A 9,125-nucleotide genomic window follows, 5' to 3' on the forward strand; every position below is an offset into this window, starting at 1 on the left:
ATAAACAAAATATACAAGCCTAAGGGTCACGTTGAGTCCGCTCTAGCGTGGGCTCAGAGAGGAGCAGAGGATAGAACTATATATAGCTAATATGGAGTGATATGAAGTGAATTCCGAACCTCCCAGATAGCTCTCGGTTGGAGACAGTCTTTATGCGTTGCCAATCCCTAGTTCCAGGACCTCGCATAAGGATCCTAACACCCAATCTCGCTGTAAGAGGATCGGACCAAGGCGCGCAATGTCGGGCACGGGGGCGCCAAAGCGCAGAACGCTTTCACCGGCAGGGGTCCCACTCCGCCTACACGTAGAGAAGTCACCTATGTTAGCAGCGCGTTCACGTCCGGCAAGTCGGAGCCCATATGCGGCATCTTTGGCCCGGACGCGCGGCGATTCATCCGGTTTCGCAGACGTTCGGTGCTGGACTCGGCCACGCTAACTTGGCCAGATGCCACCCGGGCCCCGGATCCCCAAATGCTCAGGCTGCTGAAGACACCCAGGTCCAGAGTGTAGCGTGTGCGAAGACGCCGGCTCCAGGACACACGTGGAAGCCGGCTCCGGTGGCAGGAGAAAGTCCAGGATCGCGGTGAGGAGGCGGCGGGGCCCCGGCTCCTGGGCTGCAGTCCCGGCTCTGGGTGGGTGGGTAGGTCGGTGGGTGAATGAGTGGGAGGGCGGGTGGGAAGGGGGGAGCGGACCGGCGGTCGGGTTTCAGAGAACCCCCGGGTGTGGGCGCTGCCTTGAACTCCTTATCCAAGCTGCCTGGCTGCCCCCAGCTTCCCAAAGCTCAAATAAGTGGGGCCGGCGGCTTGGGAGGAGGAGGAGCCAGGAGTCTCGGCCGCTCCATTCACACTGCAGTCCAAGCCGGTCCAGGCATCGAGCGCGACTCCTCGGGGGCGCCCTCGTAGTGAGGGTGGGGGGCGGGCTTGTGGGAGCGTTCCTCTCGGAGACACCCTCCTCTCCTACCTGCCCAGTCTCTCAGGAGGCCTGTGGGACACCCCACCCCCACCCTCCCCTTCTCGGCCTTCGCGAGTGTGGACGTCCCCGGGCACTGGCGAGTCCCTCCAGGTGAGCAGTGAATGTCCCCTCTGCAAATACGTGTGATGGGGGTAGGGATGGGGTTGTTCATCTAAGAGGGCGGGTTGGAGGGAGGGGCTGGGGGCTCCACGAGGGCGGGAACTTCTGGAAAGAGATGAGAACTTTCCGGGACTCCAAAGAGGCGGATTCTCTTGCTGCTCTAGCAGGAGTCCGTCTCTCTCTCTCTTAGAGCCGTCGGACTGGAGTGGAGGCCATAATCTCGGGGTCACTGGGGAGGGGAGGGGGAAGGACCCCTTGTGGGTTCCGGAGATCAGACTCCAGGGAAACGTGGATGACCTGGAGGGGTTGCTTCAGTTTGTGATAAACGGGGGCATATTTTCAACGTCTGGTAATTGGTGACCTGGTGAGGTTGCCGCGTACCTAAAATCGGTGTCAGCGGCATGTAACCGCCTTTTACAGTCTGGAGTATCTAATATGATGAATCCGGGAAAACAATGGCTAGTTTGGGAAGGAAGAAAACTCTTAAGGAAACGTCCAGAGCCTGCATATATTCCTGCTGGAGATTCCTAGCGCCTAGTTTGGGGGTTGGGGTGGGGAATGAGCAGGGTTGGGGTGGTGGGTTTCTGGAGCCGCTCCCGCAGAGCTCTGCTTTCCACATTCGCAATCAGGAAACGCAAATCAGTTAGGAGCCACCGGAGACCCACGGTCCAAGGCAGTGTTCGAACGCGGGGAGTTCTGAAAGTCTGGCATCGCCCAATCAGACTCCTCCCTCCACCTAGTCACTCTTTGGGAGGCCCTCACCTCAGAGCAGGTGTTTGAGATTTTGTTTCCAAATTGAGTCAACATCCGTGGGGAACTGACGCGAGGCAGGGAGAAGCGCCGGGAACCCTGGTTAGAGTGCGTTTCAGGGGCGCTTGGAAACGCCGGGGGGAGCTAGGAGGCAGCGGGGATGGCGCAGCCTGGGACAGACAGCAGCTCCCGGCAGGAAGCCGCGGGTTGCTGCCAGGCCTCTTACACCAGGCGGGTCGGAGGTGGGCCCCGCAGCTTTCCATCCAATCTCACGTGAAGCGACAGTCAAGGCAGTAGGAGTTTTACGAAGAAACCGAACGTTTTAAAAGCCTGTGCATTTCTGACGCTTCGGCTTCAGTTAATTTGCACTGAGTAAACGAAGTAGCCACGGGTTCTGGCTGCGGACTCCAAGTGTATGCGGGCTCAGGAACTACACGCGGGGCACAATTCCCTCCTCTTGGGGTCGCTGGTCCTGGAGGCGCTGAGACCGTGAAGGCAAAGGTCGGGGACACGCGCCGCCCGCTTGCTCCCTGGCCACTATCGTGGTCGTGGACACCTCTCAGCCCTACCCTAGAGTCTGACTTTGGCTCTAGAGGCCAGCTTCTTCTCCGCCCCCGCCCCCCCCCCGCCCCCCACACACACTCTGTAGGCCCCCAACTCGCCTTCCAAAAGCTCCATCTCTTAGCCTGCCGGCCAGAGGGCATGTGTGTTTGGTCTTTTTGGTGGAGAAAGACCCGGCGAGACAAAAGTTCTGAGACCTAGTTGCCCCTAGAACGCATCAGACCTCTTTCTCAACCAACCCTCCCTCCCCCAAACACACACTTTTATTTCTACTTCGAAATCGTTTTTTCCTAACTAGGACTCACTCAAGCTCTACAAGGGAAGGTGGACCCTTTAAGAAAAGCCAGGAATTTCAATTTCCCAACGAAAAGGTCAAACATTGTTTCTCTTTTATTCTCCTTTGCAACTTTGGGGGGAGTATTTTGAAGAGGATAGCCTTTGTGTTTTTGAATCACAGGTAGGGCAAAGGCGCTTAACTCTCCGCCTTTACATTAAAAAAAAAAAAAGTTTTGCCCAGGAATGGGGTGGGGTTGGGTGGGAGGAAAGGGGAGTTGAACCAATTGTGGTGTGATCTCATTTCAACCTTAGAATGCCACCTCGCCCGACCTCGTAGTCCCAAACGGTGAGGCCAAAAAAGTGCTGTGCGCGTCCCGAGTCAGAATGCCTTTGCCCATCCCCATGCCCAGGAGCCCAGGCACCTCAGGGCCAAAGCTGGGGAACCGGCAAACTATTGCGTTTGCAGGGTGCCCACGCTCTCCACTTCTCCCACCCCTGGGTAACGTTCTCTGCGGGAGCTGTGGTTACCCGGTGGCCGCGCCTGCCACGCGCTGCCCTAGAGGCCCGGGGGGAGGGGGGGGCAAATAGTCTGGCCCGGACGAAGGGCCACCTTGCGCTCTGCTGCACCTCCTGTGGGTCGAGGCTTGTCCGAGATCCCCGGGGAAATAAGGGCTGCGAAGACCTAGTCGCTCCCTTCACCCACCTTTCCACGCCCATCAGCGAAGAGACCTGTGGCGCAGAGGATCTTGTTTGCACCACGGATTGGCAGAGATGTGAATTCAACTCCTTCCGCAGAGAAGGAAACTGAGGCCCAGACGGAAGGAGGAAAGGCAGCTGTAGAGAGCAATGGTTAAGAGCAAGGGATTGGTAGCCAGAGAATGGAATATCAGCCCTTCCAGGTAACCAACAGCTGTGTGACCCTAGACGATTTTCACAGCCTCTCTGAGCCTCAGTTTCCTAATTGGTCAAACGAGATAACTCGATGCTAGCGCCTAACCTCATGGGTCGTGAGGAGTAGACAGGAAGATAGTGTTGGCCTTGTACACAATAAACGTTACAATTTTTGTAACTTGTTCAAGGACACGTAGCCAGTTAGTGGCAAAGCAGAGCTGAAACCCAGGTCTCCCGACGTCCACAGGGGACTTAACCCCCCACCATCCCCTCTGTCTCTCCAGAGTTAATGGTATGAGAATTTAAAAAAAAGGAAAGAAAGAAAGAAAAGGAAGGCGTAGGGGAGAGAGGTGCCTGAAAAGTGCTTAATTATTGCAAGATCAAAAAATTGTGACCTAACGGGAGGGGGCGGTGAGGACCTATAAACCCTCCACTTTGACCCTGGAGCTGTCAACTGCGGCAGACCAAGCCCTGAGCCGAGCCTGCAACCGCGGTCCCAGGGACCAGGGAGTACTCTCGGGCTGCGCTCTGGGCGTCACCCCGCGCGGCTGCGGACAACTGAATAAACACCACGAAGCGCTGCGATCTGTCAAGGGCTGGGATCGCCTGCTTTATTGGCGCCTGGCGCAAGGGCCAGCGCCCAGAGTTCCACGCGCAGCATCAGCAGCCTGACCGCAAATCCTCTCTGCCCCGCCGACTCCAATTCAGGAATCTGCCTAGCCCGGGCAGACGGGCAGGCATTTAAAATGGCTGTTTTCCAAATCCAAGCTGGCGGTAGAAATCACACTAATTTAAATTGAAAACAAGAATAAGTAAGGGAGGGTCTTTCGTTATAGTCCACCCGCAGCTCCCCACCCTGCTTCCTCTGTTAATTTGAACAGTAATTCTATTTTTTTTTCTTTTTTAAAATCAATTCCCCTATCGACATTTAAAATTCAATTCTCTGATCCAATTGGTTTGAGAGCTCTGGACCTGCACGCACGGCTGGGTGCGCAGTGCAAAATTCCCCTTCACCCCAGCTCACAGTGTACCCGTCTGTTCCGATACCACCGTAAGATGGTCCCCGAGCTCCCAGAGAGTCCCCAGTGAAAAGATTCAGCAGCGCTGCCTCTATTCTTATACCGTAAATCTTTTTAAATTCTGGAACTAATTATATAGAGGATATGTCTCAATTTGTTCTGCATTAATGCCACAGTGGGGATGGAGGCCGGGCCGTGGCCAGAGCAGATACTTAGGCCCATGAAATTGATGAACTGAGAGTTGCTTCCAGTCCTGAGCGCACCATCTGGAATTCCAGTCTGAGGTTACAATTAGAACTCCTGACCCCAGATTCAACTTTGCAAACAACGGGGGAAAATAGGAAAAAGAAAAAACCAAGAGAAAAAAACAAACCACCCAGCTTATTCTGCACCTGTAAAAAAAAAATACCCACATAATCTTAAAATCTTTCCATCTTAGAAAACTCTTTCCAAGTATTTTTGTGTGTGTGTTTTTAACCTATAAAAGATAATGGAACATATTTTATAGACTGGATTTTATCTTATCCCCTTTCCCTCTCCCAACTGCACTCAATTTAATAGTTGTCAGTTTCTCCTCGGTGTTGGATTTAATTAAATAGGACCGAAATATTCTTCAGTAAAGTAGTTTGCTGAATATTGTCACTTTTGTTATTCTGCCTTTGAGAAACAGCTCAATTACAGAAATCTATGTGGATCTAGGAACTTCTTTGACTGTTGCTTCATAATCAGAGATTTTATTTGTGTTGCAGTTTTATTTGTGTTTTAAATTGGTTGGGCCAATTTCTTTCTTCTTTCTTTAGTAACACACTGCTTTATTTTCCTCTCACTTTGACCCCCTGAAGAAAACGAGGGACCCAGCAGTACCGGGGAATCTGTTAAATTTATTAGCATAAATGCTTAGACAAAACGAGATATAAATCATCTGGATGTATTAAGCCATAAAGTATCCCAATGAAGTCAGTCCCTCTGCAGGTCCTAGTATATAAAGGTTCATATAAAACAAGATATCAGTATTATCTTTCAACCTGAATATATGTTGTGAAAATACCCAAATGTTGAGTTAGGAATATGGGGGCAGTAGTAGGTCAGGAAGAGGAGATTCTTTAGAGCAGCCGGTTAGAATTGTGTTGCTTAAAAAGTATGACAGAAAGGGAAAGCTCGGCAGTGTGCATTTTAAGTACAGTGTTCAGTAGACAACTTTAAAAAAAAGATATACAGGATATATTTGATGGGAAGCAAAGGAATAAGGAAAGAAGAGATGAATTGAGAGCAAACAGCACTGCTTTCTGTAGAATGCATTTTTTTTCCAAAGGTCAATTTAGCTTAAAAAAAATTTACTCAGAAAAGGCACTGACTCTTCACGCAGATAACGGATGAGCCATTAGTGAAGAGCCACCTGGGCCTTCGTCTGCAAACCCGGATATGCAGCTGGCCTGCAGAAGGATGTGTATTCACTAGGGGTGGATGGGGAGAAGAGGGGTGGGGGAGAGAGGAAGGAGAGTTGCCAGAATTCCTAGCAGAGGTTTACCAAGACAAAAAGTTTAAGGAGCAAGGACTCACAAAGATCATAATCACATCTCTCCTTAAATCTTGGCAAATCAGGCATTCGTTGCCTTTTAGAAATGGTTGTTCTGAAGCTTTACAAAAAAAGCAAGGTGTCTACCACAGAAGGGGAAGAGTCCCTTCCTTTTTTCAGCGGCGCATCCTCATCTTTTAGGTGCTCTCCACTCATGCAGCATGCTCCAACTATTCACGCTTCCTATGTACCATGCACTGTGGCAGGGACTGGGAATATAGCAATAACAGGACGGACTCTGCCCTGCCCTCAGAGCTCACATGTCAGTAGGAATGACAATTACAAGCAAAAAAGTCCGATACTTGTACATAGTGATAACCATTATAAAGGAACAAGGAGATCTGCTAGACCAGAGAATGAATGACTTTAAGGTAAGATGGGAATGGAAGCGACATATTGCCCTCACTTGTTACTGTCCTTTTATCTACGCTGCCACATTTTACTGTGTTTATTACTAAGTATCCCACCCTACCATCCAGACACTGGAAGGGTTTGAAGGATTTGGAATGCCAGGGCTGGGTAAATCTCTGCTTACAAGGTGGCTGAACTTTATGGAATCAGGAGGGCAGCTATTTATATAGAGCTGGGTTACAATCACCACCACTAGCTGAGTGACTGTGAAAGTTACTTAACCTCTAAAAAACTCAATTTTCTCCTCAAGATAGAAATAACAACAGCACCTATTCAAGTTGTGAGAACCAGATGAGGTAAGGCATGTAATCACTTAGCCCGTTGGAGGAAGCACTCAATAAATGGTGGCTGTTATCTACACTGACATAGATTCCGTTTTTCTTTGCTTCTAATTAATTGATGAGTTCTAGACTTAGTGTATTGGTGTGAGTTAAGAAAAGGTAGCAATCTTTGTTCTGGATAAGGAAGAAGGGCAGAAAGAGAAGTCCTTTACCAAGGAGTTTGACCTTAAGCAAGATTGTTGCCACCTTGAAGTAAATGGAAATCATTTTGTCCTAGACCTAGGCCCTGAAACAGGAAACGTGACTTTGCTTCAAAATCAAGCTTGGATTCTTTCCTTTTCGTGCAGACTACATGGGTTAACTTCATCTTGAAAATTTAGGATGGCATTCTTTCTCACAGTCACATTTCGGGTGTGCAGCCCGGTCCAGAATAAAAGACTCCTGGGCTGGGTATAAGAACACCTGTACTCCCATACACCAAAAGGTTGCAGGCTCGATTCCCAGGTGGGGTGCATACAGGAGATAACTGATCAATCTCTCTCTCTCTCTCTCTCTCTCTCTCTCTCTCTCTCTCTCTCTCTCAAAAACATATCCTCAGGTGAAGATTGCTGTCTCTGCCAGTGATCATGGCTTTGGGGAAATAACTTGAGCTGATTTTTTAGTTCCCTTATCTATAAAATGAAGATAGTAAAAATGAAATAAAGCATACAGGGACTTGAAAACTGTAAAGGGCTAGGCAATGCAGCGAACCACCGGATGATCTGTAACATGGGAACGAACCATGGAAAGGAATACTACTGGGAGTAGCTGGTGTACATGGCTTGCTCTCATGTGTCTTCACTTGTAAAGTGGACATAGTACCCTTCGCATAGGGCTGTTGTGACTTAAATGACATATATGTAAACTTTCGGAACAGTGCCTGCCATATAGTGTATGCTACCTGGGTGTTGTTACTCTTTCCCTTCTCTGGCCATGTTCCTGGGCCCAGAGCCGAGCCTGTGTTTCACACTGATAGTTTTTGACTCTGGAAATACAGAATAGTACAAACAGCAGGGCACAGGGATCAGATGGCTGCGGTTAAAGTTCTCCTCTGCTGTTGATTTTCTGTGTGACTTTGGGTAACTTCTGTACTTTCTCTGAGCCTTAATTTTCATCACTGTAAAATGAAGCTAAGGATACCTTCACCTCAATGAGTTATTTGGAGAACAAATTAACACATCTAAGTGCCTATATGGTGCCTGGATGTAGTCAGAAATTATCAAATGGTAGTTACTAAATTTTGATCTATCTATTCAGAGACTATTAACTGACTTCAAACAAAACAAAAAAAAGAGATCAGCCATCAAGAATTTGAATATGAACATGCACAAAAGCAAATTCCCATCTTCTTTTAAACTCACTGATACCACTTTCATGTATGAAAAACTTTGCCATCAAGGCACTGACGAGTTTTCTTTTTTACTATGAGCCCTGTAGATTACAAGTTAGAATCCCATTTATTTCCACTGACTTTCTTTGCAAAATATCCAGCGTGTATCAAGGACTTTGGTAATCCCATGTTTTTCAAAATAAGCAGGAAACTGTTTTCGGCCAATGGAGAGAAAAAAACAGTTTGACTCTCTTCCTGGAGTTGCCACATAGCATTTATTAATAGCTTTGTAAACAGGCTTGAACATAGTATCAGCTAGCTGCTCAAGATATTACAAAAGTTTATGAGAAGTTGCTTAGGAAAAACAAGATAGAGCCATTAGAAATCTGATACTGGTCAATAGTGCGTTTATTCTAAGTCTCCATAAATCACAAACAAATGAAACTTCTATTGTGATCACTGTTCCAGATCTAAAGGATCCCCCCTGCCCCGCCCCTTGGGTAGAAATTAAATACATTTAAGAAAGCCCAAGATTTTTTTTTCTCTACAGATACAGAGGCTAATTACAAAATTTCCCAAGAGATAATATATATATGAAACTTTAATCAACAGATGTGACACACAATAAAGGAGAAACACATAACTTTGATTCTCTAGTTAGGACACATGTTTATCTTTAATTATCCCCACCCTGGGAATGGAATGACTGTTGTTGTCTGTTATATTTATTTCTACAGTGACACCACATTTTGATTTTGCCCAAGACAGTCTCAGTTTAAACTGTTGTCCCAGCTTAATTATTAATTGCTCTTCTTTTATTCTCAAAAGTGTCCTAATAAACCTGATGGCAAATGATAAGGACTCCACTTGCTTAAAATTTTATTTTTTAAAAAGACAGATTTAAGAAAGCCGTTAGGGCA

The sequence above is a fragment of the Myotis lucifugus genome, unplaced genomic scaffold, assembly GCF_000147115.1.
Source record: "Myotis lucifugus unplaced genomic scaffold, Myoluc2.0 scaffold_92, whole genome shotgun sequence".
Lineage (NCBI taxonomy): Eukaryota > Metazoa > Chordata > Mammalia > Chiroptera > Vespertilionidae > Myotis > Myotis lucifugus.